At 38.7% G+C, this 24,319-nt stretch overlaps 16 non-coding genes and 14 pseudogenes across 16 annotated transcripts; all 30 read right to left on the bottom strand.

The window, feature by feature from the left end:
- Nucleotides 1-187: 187 nt before the first annotated feature.
- LOC135751216 (5S ribosomal RNA) lies at nucleotides 188-307 on the bottom strand (annotated as a pseudogene).
- Nucleotides 308-428: 121 nt separating this feature from the next.
- Nucleotides 429-547, bottom strand: LOC135750967 (5S ribosomal RNA). Its single transcript, XR_010532864.1, has one exon. It is a non-coding gene; the product is annotated as a 5S ribosomal RNA (ribosomal RNA).
- A 9,958-nt stretch (nucleotides 548-10,505) lies between these two features.
- LOC135751158 (5S ribosomal RNA) lies at nucleotides 10,506-10,624 on the bottom strand (annotated as a pseudogene).
- A 121-nt stretch (nucleotides 10,625-10,745) lies between these two features.
- Nucleotides 10,746-10,864, bottom strand: LOC135751205 (5S ribosomal RNA; annotated as a pseudogene).
- A 126-nt stretch (nucleotides 10,865-10,990) lies between these two features.
- LOC135751165 (5S ribosomal RNA) lies at nucleotides 10,991-11,108 on the bottom strand (annotated as a pseudogene).
- Nucleotides 11,109-11,230: 122 nt separating this feature from the next.
- On the bottom strand, nucleotides 11,231-11,349 carry LOC135751196 (5S ribosomal RNA; annotated as a pseudogene).
- Nucleotides 11,350-11,470: 121 nt separating this feature from the next.
- On the bottom strand, nucleotides 11,471-11,589 carry LOC135750986 (5S ribosomal RNA). The gene has a single exon (XR_010532883.1). It is a non-coding gene; the product is annotated as a 5S ribosomal RNA (ribosomal RNA).
- Nucleotides 11,590-11,709: 120 nt separating this feature from the next.
- LOC135751130 (5S ribosomal RNA) lies at nucleotides 11,710-11,828 on the bottom strand (annotated as a pseudogene).
- A 121-nt stretch (nucleotides 11,829-11,949) lies between these two features.
- Nucleotides 11,950-12,068, bottom strand: LOC135751010 (5S ribosomal RNA). Its single transcript, XR_010532906.1, has one exon. It is a non-coding gene; the product is annotated as a 5S ribosomal RNA (ribosomal RNA).
- Nucleotides 12,069-12,193: 125 nt separating this feature from the next.
- Nucleotides 12,194-12,312, bottom strand: LOC135750984 (5S ribosomal RNA). The gene has a single exon (XR_010532881.1). It is a non-coding gene; the product is annotated as a 5S ribosomal RNA (ribosomal RNA).
- Nucleotides 12,313-12,437: 125 nt separating this feature from the next.
- On the bottom strand, nucleotides 12,438-12,556 carry LOC135751238 (5S ribosomal RNA). Its single transcript, XR_010532976.1, has one exon. It is a non-coding gene; the product is annotated as a 5S ribosomal RNA (ribosomal RNA).
- A 125-nt stretch (nucleotides 12,557-12,681) lies between these two features.
- LOC135751097 (5S ribosomal RNA) lies at nucleotides 12,682-12,800 on the bottom strand (annotated as a pseudogene).
- Nucleotides 12,801-12,921: 121 nt separating this feature from the next.
- On the bottom strand, nucleotides 12,922-13,040 carry LOC135751013 (5S ribosomal RNA). The gene has a single exon (XR_010532909.1). It is a non-coding gene; the product is annotated as a 5S ribosomal RNA (ribosomal RNA).
- A 120-nt stretch (nucleotides 13,041-13,160) lies between these two features.
- Nucleotides 13,161-13,279, bottom strand: LOC135751037 (5S ribosomal RNA). The gene has a single exon (XR_010532932.1). It is a non-coding gene; the product is annotated as a 5S ribosomal RNA (ribosomal RNA).
- A 122-nt stretch (nucleotides 13,280-13,401) lies between these two features.
- Nucleotides 13,402-13,519, bottom strand: LOC135751210 (5S ribosomal RNA; annotated as a pseudogene).
- A 125-nt stretch (nucleotides 13,520-13,644) lies between these two features.
- Nucleotides 13,645-13,763, bottom strand: LOC135750969 (5S ribosomal RNA). The gene has a single exon (XR_010532866.1). It is a non-coding gene; the product is annotated as a 5S ribosomal RNA (ribosomal RNA).
- A 121-nt stretch (nucleotides 13,764-13,884) lies between these two features.
- Nucleotides 13,885-14,003, bottom strand: LOC135751140 (5S ribosomal RNA; annotated as a pseudogene).
- A 125-nt stretch (nucleotides 14,004-14,128) lies between these two features.
- On the bottom strand, nucleotides 14,129-14,247 carry LOC135751136 (5S ribosomal RNA; annotated as a pseudogene).
- A 125-nt stretch (nucleotides 14,248-14,372) lies between these two features.
- LOC135751239 (5S ribosomal RNA) lies at nucleotides 14,373-14,491 on the bottom strand. The gene has a single exon (XR_010532977.1). It is a non-coding gene; the product is annotated as a 5S ribosomal RNA (ribosomal RNA).
- Nucleotides 14,492-14,612: 121 nt separating this feature from the next.
- Nucleotides 14,613-14,731, bottom strand: LOC135751185 (5S ribosomal RNA; annotated as a pseudogene).
- Nucleotides 14,732-14,860: 129 nt separating this feature from the next.
- On the bottom strand, nucleotides 14,861-14,979 carry LOC135751052 (5S ribosomal RNA; annotated as a pseudogene).
- A 125-nt stretch (nucleotides 14,980-15,104) lies between these two features.
- On the bottom strand, nucleotides 15,105-15,223 carry LOC135751042 (5S ribosomal RNA). The gene has a single exon (XR_010532937.1). It is a non-coding gene; the product is annotated as a 5S ribosomal RNA (ribosomal RNA).
- A 125-nt stretch (nucleotides 15,224-15,348) lies between these two features.
- LOC135751184 (5S ribosomal RNA) lies at nucleotides 15,349-15,467 on the bottom strand. Its single transcript, XR_010532953.1, has one exon. It is a non-coding gene; the product is annotated as a 5S ribosomal RNA (ribosomal RNA).
- A 121-nt stretch (nucleotides 15,468-15,588) lies between these two features.
- On the bottom strand, nucleotides 15,589-15,707 carry LOC135750970 (5S ribosomal RNA). The gene has a single exon (XR_010532867.1). It is a non-coding gene; the product is annotated as a 5S ribosomal RNA (ribosomal RNA).
- Nucleotides 15,708-15,836: 129 nt separating this feature from the next.
- LOC135751139 (5S ribosomal RNA) lies at nucleotides 15,837-15,955 on the bottom strand (annotated as a pseudogene).
- A 125-nt stretch (nucleotides 15,956-16,080) lies between these two features.
- LOC135751197 (5S ribosomal RNA) lies at nucleotides 16,081-16,199 on the bottom strand. Its single transcript, XR_010532955.1, has one exon. It is a non-coding gene; the product is annotated as a 5S ribosomal RNA (ribosomal RNA).
- A 125-nt stretch (nucleotides 16,200-16,324) lies between these two features.
- Nucleotides 16,325-16,443, bottom strand: LOC135751059 (5S ribosomal RNA; annotated as a pseudogene).
- Nucleotides 16,444-16,568: 125 nt separating this feature from the next.
- Nucleotides 16,569-16,687, bottom strand: LOC135751243 (5S ribosomal RNA). Its single transcript, XR_010532981.1, has one exon. It is a non-coding gene; the product is annotated as a 5S ribosomal RNA (ribosomal RNA).
- A 1,356-nt stretch (nucleotides 16,688-18,043) lies between these two features.
- Nucleotides 18,044-18,162, bottom strand: LOC135750960 (5S ribosomal RNA). The gene has a single exon (XR_010532857.1). It is a non-coding gene; the product is annotated as a 5S ribosomal RNA (ribosomal RNA).
- A 125-nt stretch (nucleotides 18,163-18,287) lies between these two features.
- On the bottom strand, nucleotides 18,288-18,406 carry LOC135751005 (5S ribosomal RNA). The gene has a single exon (XR_010532901.1). It is a non-coding gene; the product is annotated as a 5S ribosomal RNA (ribosomal RNA).
- Nucleotides 18,407-24,319: the final 5,913 nt, after the last annotated feature.

Here is a 24,319-nt window from a genome sequence, read left to right as displayed (position 1 = left end):
GTAAGCTGTTCCAAAGCCTCGGTGCCATTACTGCAAATGCTCGGTCACCCCTGCTCTTCAACCTAACACGTGGGACAACTAGAAGCAAATGATCAGCAGACCTAAGTGCTCTTGTCGGGGCATAAAGATTGTTCATATCAGAGAGATACCTTGGTGCTAGGCCATTTAAAGATTTAAAAACAAGTACTAAAAACAAGCACCTGGTATTCCCAGGAGGTCTCCCATCCAAGTACTAACCAGGCCCGACCCTGCTTGGCTTCCGAGACCAGACGAGAGCAGGCGTGCTCAGGGTGGTGTGGCCGTAAGCGAGTGCCGACTCGATTCGATAGACACTTCAAGACTTATGTGGCAACGCCATGACATCAGTGAACGCTTACAGAAAGAACGCATTCATGGGAAAAAATGACATAAATAATTAATTAATTAAATGCTTACAGCACCAGGTATTCCCAGGCGGTCTCCCATCCAAGTACTAACCAGGCCCGACCCTGCTTGGCTTCCGAGATCAGACGAGAGCAGGCGTGCTCAGGGTGGTGTGGCCGTAAGCGAGTGCGGACTCGATTCGAGAGACACTTCAAAACTAATGTGGCAACGCCATGCCATGGGAGAACGCTTACAGAAAGGATGCATTCATGGGTAAAAATGACATAAATAAATATTTAATTAATTAAATTCTTACAGCACCTGGTATTCCCAGGCGGTCTCCCATCCAAGTACTAACCAGGCCCGACCCTGCTTGGCTTCCGAAATCAGATGAGAGCGGGCGTGCTTTTTTTTTTTTTTTTTTTTTACACAAAAAAACATCAAATATACACTACCATGAAGTTAAATAGTTACATAAAAGAACAATGAGAAAGAAAACCTTTAAAATTATGTAAAAATGTGTCCCGTAACATCTGGCAATCTCCACTTTAAATCCTCTAAAATACTGCAAACCTTGGGCGTAAAAACATTGTAAAAAGCTTCTAACATATTCTCATGTTTAAAATAGGCATACAATCTTTCCATGTACATTTTAGTTTTTCTTTTAAAAACAGTCCATACATCAATTACAATTTTTTCTTTTTTTTGCTGCAGTTCGTCGTTCCCATATTGCACTTTTCATTAACATTACACATAAATTAATAAATTTCATGTTTTTACTTTTCCTTTTCCAACCAAACATCACCAATCTATTCCATTCCATTTCATTCTCATTCCATTGTTCATCCAATTCTTTGATTATGTCCTTACATTTGTTTAAAAAAGAGTCCAATTCTTTGCAGTTCAAAAACAAATGTACAATTCCTTCTTCTCTTTCGTGACATACTTTACACATCGCACTTTGTTCCTTTCCTATTTTGTTTAAAATCACATCAGTAAATACCACTTTATGTCTTATTGTGTACTCCAAGGACTCCAGTCTTGTTTCTACACATCTTCCCCTCATGTTTCTCCATATATCTTCCTGTTTTAAATTCACAAATTTATGTAGCCAGAAGCGATTTACAATAGGTTCTTTAAAAACACTGTCTCTGAAAAAGCAATAAAACATCTTAATACTGCATTCTTTGAGAGTGTATACTTTTTCATCCAAAATCACTTGAATGTCTTTCTGTTCTTTTTCCTTTTCCATATTTTCTATTCTTTTAATCCACTCTTTGGGTATAGCTTGTTTAATTACTTCATACTTGTTTATAATTTCTTGTTTGCTGTATTCCTCTTTTGCCTCATCCATTGCATCATACACACATTGTACAGGTAAGAAACCTTCTTTCACTTCATACATTACATCTTTTACTTGAGTTATTCCCACTTCCATCCATTTCTTAAAATAAATGACTTTGTCTTGTTTTAAAACCTTGTTGTTCAAGAACAGAGGTTGATTTAAAATGTTTTCTCTTCCTCGTGGGTCATATTCAATATTTGTTAAAAACTTCCCCCAAGCACTAAGCAATTCTCTATAAAATCCAGGTATTCTCTCTGTCATCCAATTTTTCGTTTTCATCCATAAAATTCCATCCTCCATGTTAAAATTTTCACATCTGTTTAAAAAATATTTCATTGTTTTCTTCCATTCTGCCTTGTTTTCTTCTTGTAAATACTTTTTAACTGCTTTTACTCTTAGACTGTTTTTCCTTTGTTCTACATCCATTAATCCTAGACCGCCTTTTTCTATATCCCCTAAAATCGTGTTGTAAGCTATTCTTGGCGGTTTGCCGTTCCAAATAAAATCAAGAAAACATTTCTTCAACCTCTTTTCTATCCATATTGGCATTTCAGATAAGTATAAAACATACCACAATTTAGAAACCATTAAAACATTCAAAGTTAAAACCTTCCCCTTCAAGCTTAAAGTTCTTAATTTCCAAAAGTTTATTTTTCTTTCTATTCCTGATATCAGTTGTTCCCACATTTCATCTCTTGTTTTTTTCTCATTTTTCCCCAATAAAAGTCCTAAAATTTTCATTTCTTCTACCTCTTTAAAATTAAAATAATCATTTAAAGGCACAGCTTTGCCAAACCTCATGTACACTGTTTTATCCTCATTAACTTTACCTCCTGATGCTTTACAAAATTTCTTGACAACATTCATGGCCTCTTGTACACTTTCTTTCCTATTTACAATTATTGTTGTGTCATCTGCATACTGAAAAACTTTCCCTTCAGACATAATTCCCTCAATCTCAATTCCTGTTATTTTTGTATTTTCCTTTATAGCTAATCCCAGTGGTTCTGATACAAGTGAATATAACAGTGCCGAGAGTGGACAACCTTGCCGTATTGATCTCGTAATTTTAAAACATTCAGTTAAAAACCCATAGCATTTAATTTTTGTCAAAGCCCCCTTGTATAAGATTTTAATCCATTTGATAAAATTCTTCCCAAAACCAAAACTCTTTAAAACATCAAATAAAAAACCATGTTCCACCCTATCAAAAGCTTTTTCAAAATCTAAACTGATTATGTACCCATCCTTATTTTCTTGTTTTATGTACCATATCATGTCCTTTATACTCATTGTTATGTCAGCTATGTCTCTTCCTTTGACTGCATATGCTTGATTTGTTTTTATTATAGTTGGCATCACTTCCTTCAGTCTATTTGCTAAAACCTTTGCTATAATTTTAAAATCTGTGTTCAACATTGAAATTGGTCTATAGTTCTTTAAGTCTACCCTCTCCCCTTTCCTTTTATATATAATTTTCATCAAACCTATTCTCATCCTTTCATTTACTTCCTCTTTTTCAAAAATTTCCTTAAAAACCTCCTTTAAAATCTTTGTTAAAACCCCTTTAAAACATTTGTAAAATTCACTCCCCAAACCATCTATTCCCGGACTCTTCTTTCTGTTTAGTTGATCTATTGATTGTTCAATCTCTTCTTCTCTGAAATCATGGTCACATACATCTTTATCTTCTTTACTTAATTTTGCTTTTATTAGATTTAATAATTGTTTTTTTTCTTTCTCCTCTTCACCTTGAGTACTGAAAAGGTCCTCATAAAAGGCCTTTATTTCTTTTAGAATATTTTCATTTCCTTGTACGATTTCCCCATTTTTCCCTCTTATCTCCTTTACAATCTCTGCTTTTCCTTTCTTTTTCTTAGGTCAAAATAAAACTTTGTACATTTCTCACCCTCCACCATATATTTTGCTTTACTTCTTAATCTTGCTCCTTCATATTCTTTTTCCTCTATTTCCTTTAATCTTTCCTCAATTTCTCTTATCTTTTGTATGTCTTTGTTTTCTTTAGCTAGTTCTTTTTCTAAGTCTGTTTTCATTTCTTTTTTCTTATATCTCTTACATTTTTGTATTAGGCTACAGTATTTAATTGAGAATTTTTTTATTAAAAACTTTACGTTTTCCCACCATATTGTCTTACTCTCTTCATACATTTTACTTTCCTTTTCTCTTTCTTTAATTTGTTTGATTTCTGAAACATAATCTTTATTTTTAAGAATCTCTGTATTTAAAACCCATACCCCTGGCCCTCTTTGTATTTTGTCCCAATCAATTTTAAAAAATAAGAACTTATGATCACTTAAACTTGTTTCTTCATACTTAATCTTTTCAATAAAATTTTCCACATTCCTATTACATAAAATAAAATCAATTCTTGTTTTGCACACAAACTGTCCCACTATTTGTCGTCTTGAAAACTCTTTTTTTGTTTCGTTCCTTTCTCTCCATACATCAATCATTTTATTTTCTTCCATTAAAAACTTTAATTATTTTCTCCCCGCATCACTTTTAAAAACCATTCCCTCTGCCATATCTTGTTTACTAAAAACTGTATTAAAATCCCCCATCATTACAATTTCTTTATATTTCTTTAAAAAACCTCTTAAAACATAAAAAAAATCTTTTTTTCCCTTCTCTTCTGTTGGTGCATGTACATTTACTATAACCATTTCCTTTTCGTCATATTTTGTCTCTACAATCATACATTTTCCTATATTGTCTTTATATACAATTTTGCTTCTTTTAAAAACCTCCTCTTTCATTAAAAAAGCAACTCCTCTTCCAAATCTTCCATTACCATTGTTATATAAAATTCCTCCAGCCCATCTCCTTTGAAAATCCTTCATCACATTCTCTTTCCAGTTCGTTTCTTGTAGTGCAATGATATCTTCATGTTTACATCTTTCAATTACTTTTTCAAATTTTCTCACGTCCAGCAGTCCTCTTGCATTAAAAGTCACACAACTTAAAACCATTAAAAGAAAAATTAAATACCTAAAAACCATTGTCTCACTTCATCTCCTCCAGGCCCTTTAAAACTTCATACCTATTTACACATTTCTTTTGTCCTTTTTTCATCACTTTTTTCCTAGCAAACTGTACATTTGGTGTTACCTTTAATGCTCTTCTTCTTGTTTGTGCTCTTCCGTCTCTGCTTTTCTCCAATACTGCTGCTTCTTCCATTTCTTTATTGTCAATCCCGCTGCTCTCTACTATCTCATTTTTATGGAAGTAAATCTGTGCCGTTGGGTTTTGAATTCTAATTCTTAGCACTGAATTTTTTTACATAAAATTTTTAACACAAAATTTTATTTTGCATCTAAATCAGACTTTGAATTTTAAAAGCCATCGAATTTCTAGCACAGTTTTTGTGCCTATGACATTTTTTTCAATGTTTAAAAAAAATTCAGTGTAAAAAAAATTCAATGTCTAAAAAAATTCAGTGAAAAAAAATTCAATGTGTTTTAAAAGATTCAGTGTAAAAACATTCAATGTTTCAAAAGATTTTGTGTAAACAATTCAATGTCTCAAAAAATTCAGTGCAAAATAATTCAACGTCTCAAAAAATTCAGTGTAAAAATATTCAGAGTCAACATCCGGGGAAGCAAGGAGAAGCAATCGATCCCTGTATCAAATCATTCAACATCCAGCCAATAATTTACGCTCCATTGGTCACGTGACACCGAAACGGGAAGTGGGTGAAGTTCAGGCTGGTTCAGGCAAAGGGTTTATTTGCATTAACATACGAACACATTTTTCACATCTGGCAGATCGTATCATCAGTATATCAGGACACAGTCCGTTTACATTTATCAACATCAAAGTGACTACTGTATCTGGATGTGTGATCGATCCCGTCGGGGGGACGCGCTGGATGAATAGCTGTCAATCACAAATGGCTACAACTGGCTTTAACCATATGATTTAGGGTTGTCGCGGTAACTGCACTCCCGTATTGTACAGTTCTACTGAGAAGCAAACAGCAGAGAATAACTAGCAACCCTAATAACCGTGATTCACCTTTTTAGCTTTATATTTTAAGCTTTAAAGGTTTTGTCTTTGTTTATTAATATTTGCAGCGTCCGCACCGCGTACTTTACCTGAACTCGACTTTCACCCACATGCTTTTTACCAACAAAATTAATGTGAAACATGAGGATGACAATCCCGACTTCACTGTTTTAGTCTGCCTTAATAACGTGCTTTAGGCTCTGTCTGAACTTATACGTTTTTGTTCTGTAGCCTACTTTGTTCACTCACATATTTCTATATCAACAATAAACTGTTGTTACCTTTGTTTCCTGATAAGTTTAATATGATTTAAATAAAAGAGCTAACAATTTCCTAAATTTCCTGTTCATGTCTCCTAGTCTATTGTGTAAGAAGTGAAGTAATGTAATTTACAAACACATTTAGGTATAAGAAACTTACTTTGCATAAAACCAACACTGAGCAAATGTATTTGGTCAATGTTATTATGGTTTGTACGTGTTTAACCTAAAACGTGTTAAATGAGATAGAAACAGCTGACTGACCAGCGCAACATTCACGTAATGACCCTTGATATGTCGCCATGGAAACTCAAACATTAAAACGATCCATTAAATTCTGCTACATAATATTAAATCTCTACATGAATAGTTGGAACGTATTAAACATATGCCTGAATAACTTAAAAATACGAGCAGGAGTTTTAAAATGCGCTCCATTACCTAACCTCCTTTATTTTTGACAGCTGTCAGGGAGAAGATTAATGATAGTTAGCGGTGTTTTGTGTGACGTTGACCTGTAAATGCAGATTCCATGGCTGGATTGAGTGAGATCCGTCCCCGGCTGCGTTTGTGATTGGAATGTTATCCGTTCTTGCGCCACACATCAAGATGGATAAATAAAACACAACGAAAATTCTTCTGTGTATTTTGTTCAATGCCATTTGGAATTCACCCCGCTTTCAGCATAAACTTGACTGCCGCGTCCCATCTCAAAGGCCGATAAAACAGCTGGAGTACTAATAAAAACATCAGTAAATTAATAGGTTTCAGCAATTCTTCTGAAGAAATGTTACCATATCTTTCTCTGGAAAAATAAGCTGCCTTCAAAGCAAGTGTAATTGCGGATTCACGCCCTTCTAATCTAATTTTCCAAATTGTTCTTTTAAGTCATAATGTAAAAATAACACGGAGACGTTCTTACATAGATGTGTTGTATTTCTATTATTAGGGAAATACAGGTAAGGATTTTTTCACCTTCTGAACTAAACAAACCGCATATAGGAAAGCCACTTGGCAAAGACGTTCATCTGTAGATCACTTTTGCTTTTAAAGTCAGATTATTAAATATTTCCATTTCTTGAATTAAAATAGTTTTTTAAAATGTTTCTTTATTATTATTATGAACGAAAAACTTAAAACCAATAAAATAGTACAACGACAAACTCGCTAAAACAGCTTGTTTATTAATAAAACAAATTCGATGGATGGTATGCGTTCTAACACAAATAAATGAAAGACATAATTTTCCATTACTACGACTGCTTAGTGTTTGTTTATTATTATTTTATTATAACAGAACAACAATAAATTACTAAAATGACTCACTTATATAAAGGAGAAGGTTTACCAAAAAGGAATAAATGGAAAATATTTTACCTGCCTTAATACATAAATACATCTAAAGATCCTTAGATTTATTTAAAATAAGCAAACCAATCATTTGTTTAATCAATATAAAACTACAACAATATAAACCATGGACAAACTCGCAAAAGTTAGAAATTCAATTTAAATCCTGTCTATTCTATTCATATTTGTGGAGCAATATAAGCTTGAAAGTATCTTGAAATAAATCGATATACAAAAGCATTTTAACACTGCTTGTATTTTTAAGTTATTCAGGCATATGTTTAATATGTTCCAATCTCTACATTATTATTAATGTAGAGATTTAATATTTAGTAGCAGAATTTAATGGATCGTTTTAATGTTTGAGTTTCCTTGGCGACATATCAAGGGTCATTATGTGAATGTTGCGCTGGTCAGTGAGCAGTTTCTATCTCATTTAACACATTTTAGGTTAAACACGTACGAACCATAATAACATTGACCAAATACATTTGCTCAGTGTTGGTTTTATGCAAAGTAAGTTTCTTATACCTAAATGTGTTTGTAAATTACATTACTTCTTCACTTCTTACACACTAGACTAGAGAGAGACATGAACAGGAAATTTAGGAAATTGTTAGCTCTTTTATTTAAATCATATTAAACTTATCAGGAAACAAAGGAAACAACAGTTTATTGTTGATATAGAAATATGTGAGTGAACAAAGTAGGCTACAGAACAAAAACGTATAAGTTCAGACAGAGCCTAAAGCACGTTATTAAGGCAGACTAAAACAGTGAAGTCGGGATTGTCATCCTCATGTTTCACATTAATTTTGTTGGTAAAAAGCATGTGGGTGAAAGTCGAGTTCAGGTAAAGTACGCGGTGCGGACGCTGCAAATATTAATAAGCAAAGATAAAACCTTTAAAGCTTAAAATATAAAGCTAAAAAGGTGAATCACGGTTATTAGGGTTGCTAGTTATTCTCTGCTGTTTGCTTCTCAGTAGAACTGTACAATACGGGAGTGCAGTTACCGCGACAACCCTAAATCATATTGTTAAAGCCAGTTGTAGCCATTGTGATTGACAGCTATTTATCCAGTGCGTCTCCCCGCACGGGATCGATCACACATCCAGATACAGTAGTCACTTTGATGTTGATAAATGTAAACGGACTGTGTCCTGATATACTGATGATACGATCTGCCAGATGTGAAAAATGTGTTAATGCAAATAAACCCTTTGCCTGAACCAGCCTGAACTTCACCCACTTCCCGTTTCGGTGTCACGTGACCAATGGAGCGTAAATGATTGGCTGGATGTTGAATGATTTGATACAGGGATCGATTGCTTCTCCTTGCTTCCCCGGATGTTGACTCTGAATATTTTTACACTGAATTTTTTGAGACGTTGAATTATTTTGCACTGAATTTTTTGAGACATTGAATTGTTTACACAAAATCTTTTGAAACATTGAATGTTTTTACACTGAATCTTTTAAAACACATTGAATTTTTTTTCACTGAATTTTTTTAGACATTGAATTTTTTTACACTGAATTTTTTTTAAACATTGAAAAAAATGTCATAGGCACAAAAACTGTGCTAGAAATTCGATGGCTTTTAAAATTCAAAGTCTGATTTAGATGCAAAATAAAATTTTGTGTTAAAAATTTTATGTAAAAAAATTCAGTGCTAAGAATTAGAATTCAAAACCCAACGGCACAGATTTACTTCCATACATTTTGTCCTTCTTTGTCCATCGTATCTAAAAGACTTGTAAAACCTGCAGAAATTTCAATTGGTGTCCATGTACCATCATCTCCTTGTGAATTGTCCTTCTCATTTTCCACTTCTATGTCCTCTGTTGTCTGTTCCTCTATGGTTATTCCCTTTTCCATTTCATTTGCTCCATCAGTGTGTTGTTGTTCTTCATTTTCATTTTCTTCTCCATCGTTCCCTTCATGCATTTGACTGTCCACCTGTTTTTGTGATCCTCCTTCTCCTCCATCCATCCAACACTCACATTTATTTAAATAGTCTTGGCAGTCCGGGCACTTAACAGTGTTACAGTCCCTTGCGAAATGTCCCCTCTCCTCACATTTGTAGCACTTAAAATCAGGGCAATCTTTCATTAGATGGTCTGGGCTCATGCACAGCCGACAGGTTTTCACCTGATGGCTGTGCATCACCCTAAAATATTGCGGCCCTTCCGCTGTTTCCAGCTTCGTGCTGTATGGGAGTGAAACCACTTCCTTGGGGAACCTCACTCTCGCAAACCTTGTCCCGTCCTCAATTCCAGTGCCCGGATACAGCCTTCTTTTAATTTTTGATATTGGCAAAACGCCCCAACCTTGCAATTTTTCTAAAATTTCATTATCCTCCAGGTAAACAGGCAAATGCATGAAGGAAACGACATATTCTCTGATTTGTAATCTCCTCACCTCACAGTTTGTTCCTTTTATCATTAGTCCATCCATTAACTCATCACACATTTCCTCCTTCTCCAGGGTCAGTTCATATTCCTTATTTTGTCTTGGTCTTACTGCCAGAACGTTTCCTTCTCCAATTTTCTCTGCTATCACTTTAATTATATCCTCTGCCTTTACTCCATTAGCATTGTCCACATTTACAATCACTGTTGCTTCCTTCATGTATTTCCTTTGCTCAAAATTCCTAACACCTGTATCCTTTTGGTTTCCAGCTCGTGGTCGATGTTCAGGTCCAGTGTCATTGCCGTTCCGTTTCTCCGCCGCCATTTCCAGGTCATTAGCCGTAGGTCCGTCCATTTCAAATGAAAAACAAACACGAAAAACAAAAACAAACAAACAAAACCACGAAAAATCACAATTTAACCACCCTCCAGCCAGCCGAAAGCTGCTGTTAGGTGGTTTAAACAAAACAAAAAAATCACTAACAAACAAAACTCAATCGATATAAAAATAAAAACTACAAACACTAACAAACATAAACAATGAGAGAGCCTTCCTCTCTCTACTGCAGCCAACTCACTTCCTGATTGCTCAATAGCACCCTCAGGGTGGTGTGGCCGTAAGCAAGTGCCGACTCGATTCTAGAGACACTTCAAGACTAATGTGGCAACGCCATGACATCGGTGAACGTTTACAGAAAGGACGCATTCATGGGAAAAAATGACATAAATAAATATTTAATTAATTAAATGCTTACAGCACCTGATATTCCCAGGCGGTCTCCCATCCAAGTACTAACCAGTCCCGACCCTGCTTGGCTTCCGAGATCAGACGAGAGCGGGCGTGCTCAGGGTGGTGTGGCCGTAAGGGAGTGCCGACTCGATTCGATAGACACTTCAAGACTTATGTGGCAACGCCATGACATCAGTGAACGCTTACAGAAAGAACGCATTCATGGGAAAAAATGACATAAATAATTAATTAATTAAACGCTTACAGCACCAGGTATTCCCAGGCGGTCTCCCATCCAAGTACTAACTATGCCCGACCCTGCTTGGCTTCCGAGATCAGACGAGAGCGGGCGTGCTCAGGGTAGTGTGCCCGTAAGCGGGTGCTGACTCGATTCGAGAGACACTTCAAAACTAATGTGGCAATGCCATGCCATGGGAGAACGCTTACAGAAAGGACGCATTCATGGGTAAAAATGAACATAAATAAATATTTAATTAATTAAATGCTTACAGCACCTGGTATTCCCAGGCGGTCTCCCATCAAGTACTAAACAGGCCCGATCCTGCTTGGCTTCCGAGATCAGACGAGAGCGGGCGTGCTCAGGGTGGTGTGGCCGTAAGCGAGTGCCGACTCGATTCGACAGACACTTCAAGACTTATGTGGCAACGCCATGACATCAGTGAACGCTTACAGAAAGAACGCATTCATGGGGAAAAAAAGACATAAATAATTAATTAATTAAATGCTTACATCACCTGGTATTCCCAGGCGGTCTCCCATCCAAGTACTAACCAGGCCAGACCCTACTTGGCTTCCGAGATCAGACGAGAGCAGGCGTGCTCAGGGTGGTGTGGCCGTAAGCGAGTGCCTACTCGATTCGATAGACACTTCAAGACTTATGTGGCAACGCCATGACATCAGTTAACGTTTACAGAAAGAACGCATTCATGGGAAAAAATGACATAAATAATTAATTAATTAAATGCTTACAGCACCAGGTATTCCCAGGCGGTCTCCCATCCAAGTACTAACCATGCCCGACCCTGCTTGGCTTCCGAGATCAGATGAGAGCGGGCGTGCTCAGGGTGGTGTGGCCGTAAGCGAGTGCGGACACGATTCGAGAGACACTTCAAAACTAATGTGGCAACGCCATGCCATAGGAGAACGCTTACAGAAATGACGCATTCATGGGAAAAATGACATAAATAATTAATTAATTAAATTCTTACAGCACCAGGTATTCCCAGGCGGTCTCCCATCCAAGTACTAACCAGGCCCGACCCTGCTTGGCTTCCGAGATCAGACGAGAGCGGGCGTGCTCAGGGTAGTGTGGCAGTAAGCGAGTGCCGACTCGATTCGACAGACACTTCAAGACTTATGTGGCAACGCCATGACATCAGTGAACGCTTACAGAAAGAACGCATTCATGGGAAAAAATGACATAAATAATTAATTAATTAAATGCTTACAGCACCTGGTATTCCCAGGCGGTCTCCCATCCAAGTACTAACCAGGCCCGACCCTGCTTGGCTTCCGAGATCAGACGAGAGCAGGCATGCTCAGGGTGGTGTGGCCGTAAGCGAGTGCGGACTCGATTCGAGAGACACTTCAAAACTAATGTGGCAACGCCATGCCATGGGAGAACGCTTACAGAAAGGATGCATTCATGGGTAAAAATGACATAAATAAATATTTAATTAATTAAATGCTTACAGCACCTGGTATTCCCAGGCGGTCTCCCATCCAAGTACTAACCAGGCCCGACCCTGCTTGGCTTCCGAGATCAGACGAGAGCGGGCGTGCTCAGGGTGGTGTGGCCCTAAGCGGGTGCTGACTCGATTCGAGAGACACTTCAAAACTAATGTGGCAATGCCATGCCATGGGAGAACGCTTACAGAAAGGACGCATTCATGGGAAAAAATGACATAAATAAATAATTAATTATTTAAACGCTTACAGCACCTGGTATTCCCAGGCGGTCTCCCATCCAAGTACTAACCAGGCCCGACCCTGCTTGGCTTCCGAGATCAGACGAGAGCGGGCGTGCTCAGGGTGGTGTGGCCGTAAACGAGTGCTGACTCGATTCGAGAGACACTTCAAGACTAATGTGGCAACGCAATGACATCGGTAAATGCTTACAGAAAGGACGCATTCATGGGAAAAAATGACATAAATAAATATTTAATTAATTAAATGCTTACAGCACCTGGTATTCCCAGGAGGTCTCCCATCCAAGTACTAACCAGGCCGGACCCTGCTTGGCTTCCGAGATCAGACGAGAGCAGGCGTGCTCAGGGTGGTGTGGCCGTAAGCGAGTGCCGACTCGATTCGATAGACACTTCAAGACTTATGTGGCAACGCCATGACATCAGTGAACGCTTACAGAAAGAACGCATTCATGGGAAAAAATGACATAAATAATTAATTAATTAAATGCTTACAGCACCTGGTATTCCCAGGCGGTCTCCCCTCCAAGTACTTACCGGGCCCGACCCTGCTTGGCTTCCGAGATCAGATGAGAGCGGGCGTGCTCAGGGTGGTGTGGCCGTAAGCGAGTGCAGACTCGATTCGAGAGACACTTCAAAACTAATGTGGCAACGCCATGCCATGGGAGAACGCTTACAGAAAGGACGCATTCATGGGAAAAATGACATAAATAATTAATTAATTAAATTCTTACAGCACCAGGTATTCCCAGGCGGTCTCCCATCCAAGTACTAACCAGGCCCGACCCTGCTTGGCTTCCGAGATCAGACGAGAGCGGGCGTGCTCAGGGTGGTGTGGCTGTAAACGAGTGCGGACTCGATTCGAGGGACACTTCAAAACTAATGTGGCAACGCCATGCCATGGGAGAACGCTTACAGAAAGGACGCATTCATGGGTAAAAATGAACATAAATAAATATTTAATTAATTGCTTACAGCACCTGGTATTCCCAGGCGGTCTCCCATCAAGTACTAAACAGGCCCGATCCTGCTTGGCTTCCGAGATCAGACTAGAGCGGGCGTGCTCAGGGTGGTGTGGCCGTAAGCGAGTGCCGACTCGATTCGAGAGACACTTCAAGACTAATGTGGCAACGCCATGACATCGGTAAATGCTTACAGAAAGGACGCATTCATGGGAAAATATGACATAAATAAATATTTAATTAACTATATGCTTACAGCACCAGGTATTCCCAGGCGGTCTCCCATCCAAGTACTAACCAGGCCCGACCCTGCTTGGCTTCCGAGATCAGACGAGAGCGGGCGTGCTCAGGGTAGTGTGGCCGTAAGCGAGTGCCGACTCGATTCGACAGACACTTCAAGACTTATGTGGCAACGCCATGACATCAGTGAACGCTTACAGAAAGAACGCATTCATGGGAAAAAATGACATAAATAATTAATTAATTAAATGCTTACAGCACCTGGTATTCCCAGGCGGTCTCCCATCCAAGTACTAACCAGGCCCGACCCTACATGGCTTCCGAGATCAGACGAGAGCAGGCGTGCTCAGGGTGGTGTGGCCGTAAGCGAGTGCGGACACGATTCGAGAGACACTTCAAAACTAATGTGGCAACGCCATGCCATGGGAGAACGCTTACAGAAAGGATGCATTTTTGGGTAAAAATGACATAAATAAATATTTAATTGATTAAATGCTTACAGCACCTTGTATTCCCAGGCGGTCTCCCATCCAAGTACTAACCAGGCCCGACCCTGCTTGGCTTCCGAGATCAGACGAGAGCGGGCGTGCTGAGGGTGGTGTGGCCGTAAGCGAGTGCTGACTCGATTTGAGAGACCCTTCAAAACTAATGTGGCAATGCCATGCCATGGGAGAACGCTTACAGAAAGGACGCATTCATGGGAAAAAATGACATAAATAAATAATTAATTATTTAAACGCCTACAGCACCTGGTATTCCCAGGCGGTCTCCCATCCAAGTACTAACCAGGCCCGACCCTGCTTGGCTTCCGAGATCAGACGAGAGCGGGCGTGCTCAGGGTGGTGTGGCCGTAAGCGAGTGCCGACTCGATTCGACAGACACTTCAAGACTTATGTGGCAACGCCATGACATCAGTGAACGCTTACAGAAGGAACGCATTCATCGGAAAAAATGACATAAATATTTAATTAATTAAATGCTTAGAGCACCTGGTATTCCCAGGCGGTCTCCCATCCAAGTACTAAACAGGCCCGAACCTGCTTGGCTTCCGAGATCAGACGAGAGCAGGCGTGTTCAGGGTGGTGTGGCCGTAAGCGAGTGCCGACTCGATTCGAGAGACACTTCAAGACTAATGTGGCAACGCCATGACATCGGTAAATGCTTACAGAAAGGACGCATTCATGGGAAAATATGACATAAATAAATATTTAATTAATTAATTAAATGCTTACAGCACCTGGTATTCCCAGGCGGTCTCCCATCCAAGTACTAACCAGGCGCGACCCTGCTTGGCTTCCGAGATCAGACGAGAGCGGGCGTGCTCAGGGTGGTGTGGCCGTAAGCGAGTGCGGACACGATTCGAGAGACACTTCAAAACTAATGTGGCAACGCCATGCCATGGGAGAACGCTTACAGAAAGGATGCATTCTTGGGTAAAAATGACATAAATAAATATTTAATTGATTAAATGCTTACAGCACCTTGTATTCCCAGGCGGTCTCCCATCCAAGTACTAACCAGGCCCGACCCTGCTTGGCTTCCGAGATCAGACGAGAGCGGGCGTGCTCAGGGTGGTGTGGCCGTAAGCGAGTGCTGACTCGATTCGAGAGACCCTTCAAAACTAATGTGGCAATGCCATGCCATGGGAGAACGCTTACAGAAAGGACGCATTCATGGGAAAAAATGACATAAATAAATAATTAATTATTTAAACGCTTACAGCACCTGGTATTCCCAGGCGGTCTCCCATCCAAGTACTAACCAGGCCCGACCCTGCTTGGCTTCCGAGATCAGACGAGAGCGGGCGTGCTCAGGGTGGTGTGGCCGTAAGCGAGTGCCGACTCGATTCGACAGACACTTCAAGACTTATGTGGCAACGCCATGACATCAGTGAACGCTTACAGAAGGAACGCATTCATCGGAAAAAATGACATAAATATTTAATTAATTAAATGCTTACAGCACCTGGTATTCCCAGGCGGTCTCCCATCCAAGTACTAAACAGGCCCGACCCTGCTTGGCTTCCGAGATCAGACGAGAGCAGGCGTGTTCAGGGTGGTGTGGCCGTAAGCGAGTGCCGACTCGATTCGAGAGACACTTCAAGACTAATGTGGCAACGCCATGACATCGGTAAATGCTTACAGAAAGGACGCATTCATGGGAAAATATGACATAAATAAATATTTAATTAATTAATTAAATGCTTACAGCACCTGGTATTCCCAGGCGGTCTCCCATCCAAGTACTAACCAGGCGCGACCCTGCTTGGCTTCCGAGATCAGACGAGAGCGGGCGTGCTTAGGGTGGTGTGGCCGTAAGCGAGTGCTGACTCGATTCGAGAGACACTTCAAGACTAATGTGGCAATGCAATGACATCGGTAAATGCTTACAGAAAGGACGCATTCATGGGAAAAAATGACATAAATAAATATTTAATTAATTAAATGCTTACAGCACCTGGTATTCCCAGGCGGTCTCCCATCCAAGTACTAACCAGGCCCGGCCCTGCTTGGCTTCCGAGATCAGACGAGAGCGGGCGTGCTCAGGGTGGTGTGGCCGTAAGCGAGTGCCGACTCGATTCGATAGACACTTCAAGACTTATGTGGCAACGCCATGACATCAGTGAACGCTTACAGAAAGAACGCATTCATGGGAAAAAATGACATAAATAAATATTTAATTAATTAAATGCTTACAGCACCTGGTATTCCCAGGCGGTCTCCCATCCAAGTACTAAACAGGCCCGACTCTGCTTGGCTTCCGAGATCAGATGAGAGCGGGCGTGCTCAGGGTGGTGTGGCCGTAAACGAGTGCGGACTCGATTCGAGAGACACTTCAAAACTAATGTGGCAACGCCATGCCATGGGAGAACGCTTACAGAAAGGACGCATTCATGGGTAAAAATGACATAAATAAATATTTAATTAATTAAATGCTTACAGCACCTGGTATTCCCAGGCGGTCTCCCATCCAAGTACTAAACAGGCCCGACCCTGCTTGGCTTCCGAGATCAGACGAGAGCGGGCGTGCTCAGGGTGGTGTGGCCGTAAGCGAGTGCTGACTCGATTTGAGAGACACTTCAAAACTAATGTGGCAATGCCATGCCATGCCATGCCATGCCATGCCATGCCATGCCATAGGGGTGGGCAAAAAAATCGATTCTTAGATGAATCGCGATTCGGACGTGGGCCGATTCTGAATCGATTCACAAATGTCAAGAATCGATTCTTAAATGTTAGTTTACAAAATAACGTCACGTTATCAGAACCAAAAGGCGGAACTCAACTGGGGGAGCGGTGATGCACACGGACAACTTAAGAGAGCGCGCCCTGCAAGAGCGCATAGCCGAGCTTACAAGAGCAGAAGAGAAAGAACACTTTAAATGCTTGTAGGACTATACTGCATATATATCTACATTGAATTTAGGGCTGTCACCATTACTCTATTCTTTTTGAGGAGTTTTAAAAAAAATCCTTGAGTACATGTCGAGTACTCCTTAAAATAGCGGAGATGCGGTTTAGTGAAACTAACAGTATTAGAAGCATACAAATCAGCGCTACGCTGCCTTTCTCTCCCTCTCGTTTGCTCGCTCACACACACCGTGCGTGTGAATCAGGAACTGCGTGAGGCAAGAATGCACATCCATGTGAATTTTGGAAGTTAAAGACGACTGAGCTGCAGTGGCATGGCAAAACACATTTGAGAAGAAAGGCGCAGCAACTCAAAAAGACCTGCATGTTTCACAATTACTCCAAAAGACCATTATGACAATTTTGCGCGTGGAGCAGCAGTTGTGCGATCTACCGGCATTGCCTTTGCGATCGACGTATTGTACACCCCTGCCCTAAACCATCCGCAGACTGTTTAGATATAACATGAATATACTTCTGTAAAAATATGCACATAGTTTGTTATTCAGTCGCTGGGTGCGCTGCATTATATAAATACAGTAATACTGCCAATCACTGTGTATAATGATGATGATTAGACGCTTAACGTTCGTGGAAGTTAATGCCGGTTAACATATAGAATTAATATGTCACGTTAAATTAATATTTTTACTGGTTTTAATGTCTTACAACAGAAACAACACATGTATGTATATAAGAATGACATTATTTATCCCTAGTTGCATTAAAGTACAGTATATGACAGTTCAGAGACTAGCAAAAGCGCAAACATTAACCTGGCTTTGAAAGCAAATGCGACGTAATGACGTCACAGATATGCAAATTAGTACGTCAAGAATCGATTCTGAATCGAATCGGGACCCTAAGAATCGATTCTGAATCGATTCATGAGGGTCCAAGCGATTCCCACCCCTACCATGCCATGCCATGGGAGAACGCTTACAGAAAGGACGCATTCATGGGAAAAAATGACATAAATAAATAATTAATTATTTAAACGCTTACAGCACCTGGTATTCCCAGGCGGTCTCCCATCCAAGTACTAACCAGGCCCAACCCTGCTTGGCTTCCGAGATCAGACGAGAGCGGGCGTGTTCAGGGTGGTGTGGCCGTAAGCGAGTGCCGACTCGATTCGAGAGACACTTCAAGACTAATGTGGCAACGCCATGACATCGGTAAATGCTTACAGAAAGGACGCATTCATGGGAAAATATGACATAAATAAATATTTAATTAATTAAATGCTTACAGCACCTGGTATTCCCAGGCGGTCTCCCATCCAAGTACTAACCAGGCCCGACCCTGCTTGGCTTCCGAGATCAGACGAAAGCGGGCGTGCTCAGGGTGGTGTGGCCGTAAACGAGTGCGGCCTCGATTCGAGAGACAATTCAAAACTAATGTGGCAACGCCATGCCATGGGAGAACGCTTACAGAAAGGACGCATTCATGGGTAAAAATGACATAAATAAATATTTAATTAAATGCTTACAGCACCTGGTATTCCCAGGCGGTCTCCCATCCAAGTACTAAACAGGCCCGACCCTGCTTGGCTTCCGAGATCAGACGAGAGCAGGCGTGCTTTTTTTTTTTTTTTTTTTTTTTGAACGTTTCAATTCAATTTACAATATACATTATCAAATCACAAATTTACATACATACAGTAATTAAAAATAATAATAAAAACAACATAAGAATCAAATAACATCACCTCAATGGATGTCTGGCAAAGTCCAATCTAAGTCCTCAAGAATACAACAAACCTCGGAAGTAAAAACCTTATAAAACACATTCTCATTTTCTTCACCTTTAAAATGCACATACAGTTTTTCAATATACATTTCAGATTTTCTCTTAAAGACATTCCATACCTCCATCACAGTTTTTTCCTTTTTTGCTACAATCCTTCTTTCCCATATTGCCCTTTTCATCAACATTATCCAAAGATTTATAAAAGCACTGTTTTTACTTTTCTTTGTCCATCCAAACATCACAATTTGATTCCAGTCCAATTCATTTTCATTCCATCGCTCTTCAAGAGCTTTGACCACATCATTACATTTGCTTAAAAAACTTTCCAACTCTTTGCAGTATAAAAACAAATGTAAAATCCCTTCTTCCTTTTCATTACACACTTTGCACATTGCACTAGGTTCCATTCTTATCTTGTTTAAAATCAAATCAGTAAAAACCACTTTGTGTCTTATCATGTACTCTTCTGATTCTAGACTTGTTGCTACACATTTTCCTTTCATATTATTCCACATTTCTTCAGGTTTTAAATTTACTAATTTTTGTGTCCAGAAATCAGTCACAATTGGCTCTTTAAAAACAGAGTCTCTAAAAACACAATAAAACATCTTAATAGTACATTCCTTAAAGTCACACACTGTGTTATCCAAATTTACTCTTATTTCTTTCTCCTCACTTTCATTTTCTCGTTTTTCGACTCTTTCCAGCCATTCTTCAGGTATTGCTTGTTTTATCATTTCATATGAATTTAAAATTCCTGTTTTGCTGTATTCTTCCTTTGCCTCATCCATTGCATCAAAAATACATTGTACGGGTAAAAATCCTTCTTTCACTTCATATAAAATGTCTCTGACTCTTGTTATTCCCACCTCCATCCACTTCTTATAATAAATCACTTTGCCTTGCTTTAAAATGTTGTGATTTAAAAAAAGAGGTTGATTTAAAATGTTTTCTCTCCCCCTGGGGTTAAAATCAACTTTTGGTAAAAAGTTTCCCCATGCACTTAAAAGCTCTCTATAAAATCCAGGCACATTTTCCGTCATCCACAGTTTTGTCTTCATCCATAAAATGTCATCCCCCATCTGTTTAAAAAATATTTCATTGTTTTTTTCCACTCAGCATTATTCTCTTCTTGTAGGTATTTTTTGACCACTTTAACTCTCAGACTATTTTTTCTCTGCTCTATGTCCATTAATCCCAGCCCACCCCTCTCTATATCTCCTAAAATCGTGTTATGTGCTATTCTGGGGGGTTTTCCATTCCATAAAAAGTTTAAAAAACATTCCTTCAACCTCTTTTCTGTCCACATAGGCATTTCAGTTAAATATAAAACGTACCATAATTTAGAAACCATTAAAACATTTAAAACCAACACTTTTCCCTTTAAACTTAAATTCCTTAGATTCCAAAAGTTCAGTTTTCTCTCAATATCAATAATTAGATTATTCCATACATCATCTCTTGTTTTCTTCTCATCTTTACCCATTAGAATTCCTAAAATTTTCATTTCTCCCACTTCTTTGAATTTAAAGCAATCTTCCAGACTAGCAGCCTTACCAAATTTCATGTACACAGTTTTGTCCTCGTTCACTTTACTTCCTGAACCTTTACAAAATTTGTTTACAACATTCATAACTTCTTTTACACTTTCCTTCCCCTTTACAATTATTGTAGTATCGTCAGCATATTGAAACACTTTACTTTTCTCACTTTCAATCCCCATTATCTTCTTGTTTTCTTTAATTGCTAGTCCTAATGGTTCAGACAGTAAAGAATATAGTAAGGCAGAGAGTGGACAACCCTGCCTCACTGATCTTGTAACATTAAAAGCATTCGATAAAAAACCATTACATTTAACTTTAGTCAGAGCACCCTTATATAAAATCTTGATCCATTTGATAAAATTCTCTCCAAAACCAAAACTCTTTAAAACATCAAATAAAAACACATGTTCCACCCTATCAAATGCCTTTTCAAAATCCAGACTAAACACATATCCTTCTTGTTTTTCTTTTGTCATATACCAAATAGTGTCCCTTATACTCATCGTCACATCTGCAATATCTCTTCCCTTCACAGCATAAGCCTGGTTTGTAGTTATTATTTTTGGCATTATTTCTTTCAATCTGTTAGCTAAAACCTTTGCAATTATTTTTAAGTCTGTGTTCAACATTGATATGGGTCTATAATTCTTTAAATCTGTCTTTTCACCTTTCTTTTTGTAAATGAGTTTCATTAATCCAATCCGCATTCTTTCATAAATTTCTTCCCTTTCAAAAATTTCTTTAAAAACCTCTTTTAAAATCTCTATTAAAATCCCTTTAAAACACTTATAAAATTCACTTCCTAAACCATCAATTCCTGGGCTTTTCTTTTTATTTAGTTCGTCAATCGCTTGTTCAATTTCTTCTGCTCTAAACTCTTGTTCACATTCCTCTTTATCTTCTTCGCTTACTTTTGCTTTTATTTTGTTAAGAAAATCTGTTTTTTCTTTCTCCTCTACTCCTCTTGCCTTAAAAAGATCTTCATAAAAATCCTTAATTTCTTTTAGAACATTTGCATTTCCCTGAACTATTTCTCCATTTTTTCCTTTTATCTCCTTTATCATTTCAGCATTCCCTTTCTTTTTTTCTAAATCAAAAAAGAATTTCGTAAATTTTTCTCCTTCAACCATATACTGTGCTTTACTTCGTAATCTTGCTCCTTCATATTGCTTTTCCTCTACTTCTTTCAACTTTTCTTCGATTTCTTTGATCTTTTGAATGTCCTTATTTTCTTCATTTAATTCTTTTTCAAGACTTGCTTTCAATTCTTTCTCCTTAAACCTTTTACATTTTCGCACTAATTTACAATATTCAATTGAATATTTTTTGATAGCATACTTTACATTTTCCCACCATATTCTCTTATTTTCCGCATACATTACACTGTTTTTCTCATTCTCAATAATTTCTTTCACGCTTTCAACATAATGTTTGTCTTTCAAAATTTCTGTGTTTAAAACCCATACTCCAGGCCCTCTTTGTAATTTCTCCCAATCTATATTAAAAAATAAAAACTTGTGATCGCTTAAACTTGTCTCCTCATACTTAATATCTTCAATAAAATTCTCCACATTTCTTGTACACAAAATAAAATCAATCCTCGTATTACACACAAAATTCATCACAATTTGTCTTCTTGAAAACTCTTTTTTCCTTTGATTTCTTTCTCTCCACACATCAGTCATTTTAAATTCTTCCATTAAAAATTGTAGTTATTTTCTTCCCATATCACTCTTAAAAACCGTTCCTTCCGCCATGTCTTGTTTGCTAAAAACCGTATTAAAATCTCCCACTATTACAATTTCTTTATAATCCTTTAAAAACTCTCTTAAATGATTAATAAAAACCTTCTTTTCTTTTTCCTCCGTCGGCGCATGTACATTAACTAAAACAATTTTCTTCATCTCATAAATTACTTCTACAACCATACATTTTCCTTTTCCATCCTTGTATAAAACTTTACTCTCTTTAAAAACGTCACTTTTCATTAAAATTGCGACTCCTCTTCCACATTTTCCATCACCGTTATTATGTAAAATCCATCCTTCCCATTTCTTTCGATAGTCCATTAAAATATCATCTTTCCAGTTTGTTTCCTGCAGTAAAATGATGTCCTGATTTTTAAAATGATCAGTTACTCTTTCAAATTTCTTAAAATCTAAAAGTCCCCTCGCGTTAAAAGTCACACATCGTAAAACCATTAAAAAATAAATAAAATAAAAACCTTAAATACCATCATCTCAGTCCATCTCCTCTCCTCGCCTTAACACCTCAAATCTATTTTCTCTTGTCAATTGGGACTTTAATTTCTTTTTTCGCGCATTATCAATATTTGGCGTTACCTTCATTGTTCTTCTCCTCAAAGGCCTTTTTTCCCGTCTGTCCATTACTCCTGCTTCTTCCATTTCATCGTCCTCTCTTTCGCTGTCTTGTGCTGTACTCCGTTGTTCCTCGTTACCTTCTTTGTCCATTAAAACATCCAAACTCTCCGATATCTCCATTTGTGTCCTTTCTGTGTCCTTTTCCCGTACCGTTTCCTCTTGATTTTCAGTTGCTTTTTCTTCAATTATCTGCTTTTCCACCATTGCTTCTTCTCCTCCAGGCTCTGTTGACTGCTGTTTCTCTATTTGTCTCCCCTCTTCATTCGTTCTCTCTTCTGCGTTATCATTTCTTTTATGCATTTGTCTGGGCACCTGATTATCCACCCCTCCTTCCTCTTCCTCCATCCAACACTCACATTTGTTTATAAAATCATTGCAATCCGGGCACCTGACTGCTCTACACTGACGTGCAAAGTGTCCCAGCTCCTCGCACTTATAACATTTAAACTCGGGGCACTCCTTCAGCAAATGTTCCGAGCTCATGCACAGCCGACAGGTTTTCACCTGATGGCTGTGCATCACCCGGAAATGCTGGGAGCCCTCCGCAGTCTCAAACTTTGTGCTGTATGGTAGTGAGACCACCTCCTTAGGGAACCTCACTCTCACGTATCTCGTACCGTCCTCTATGTCGGTGCCCGGATACACTCTCCTTTTAAGTTTTGTGATTGGCACAACCTGCCAGCTTTCTAATTTCTCTAAAATTTCATAATCATCTAGGTACCCAGGCAAATGCATAAAAGAGACAACATACTCCTTATTTTTTAGCTTTCTTACGTTGCACTGCACACCTTTAATCATTAGTCCTTCCATTAGATCCTCGCACATTTCCTCATTTTCTAAAATCAGTTCATATTCATTATTATTTCGTGGTCTCATTACCAAAATGTTCCCTTGTCCAATCCTATCTGCTACTGCTTTTATTAAATCTTCCGCTTTCAATCCTTCCACATTATCAACATTCACAATCACTGTTGCTTCTTTTGCGTAAATCCTTTGCTCACCCCTTTTCTTTGCTTTTTCACTGTTGTCATTTCCATCTCGTTGTCTTTTTTGCTGTCCATTTTCGTTACCGTTGCTTTCGTTTTCAACATTTTCTCTGCTGTTTTCTGTTAAACTATCTTTCCTGGCGTCTTCATTTAAATCTTTTCCAGCTCGTTTTCGTTTTTCCATTCCCTTTTCGTTACCGTTGCTTTCATTTTCAAAGATTCCTCTTCTACTTTCAGTTAATCCATCCTGCCTTGCGTCTTTATTTAAATCATGTCCAGCTTGTTTTCGTTTATCCAGTCCAGTTTCGTTGCCAGTACATTGTTCCTTAGCCATTTCAGTGTTGCTTGCCATGCGTCCGTCTGATCTTTTTTTAATTTTAACTAAATACAACAAAAAACCACCTCACAGTCAGCATAAAGCTGCTGTTCGGTGGTTTAAACTCAAAATAAACACTTCACAAACAATAAATTAAACTCAAACTATAAACTAAATTCAAATTTAACAAACCCACGTGAGGGAGCCTTTCTCCCTCTACTACCGGCACAGACACTTCCTGGAACGTACCAACTAGCGGGCGTGTTCAGGGTGGTGTGGCCGTAAGCGAGTGCCGACT

This window comes from Paramisgurnus dabryanus, chromosome 18 (assembly GCF_030506205.2).
Source record: "Paramisgurnus dabryanus chromosome 18, PD_genome_1.1, whole genome shotgun sequence".
NCBI lineage: Eukaryota > Metazoa > Chordata > Actinopteri > Cypriniformes > Cobitidae > Paramisgurnus > Paramisgurnus dabryanus.
This window is presented reverse-complemented; position numbering and strand designations above follow the sequence as displayed.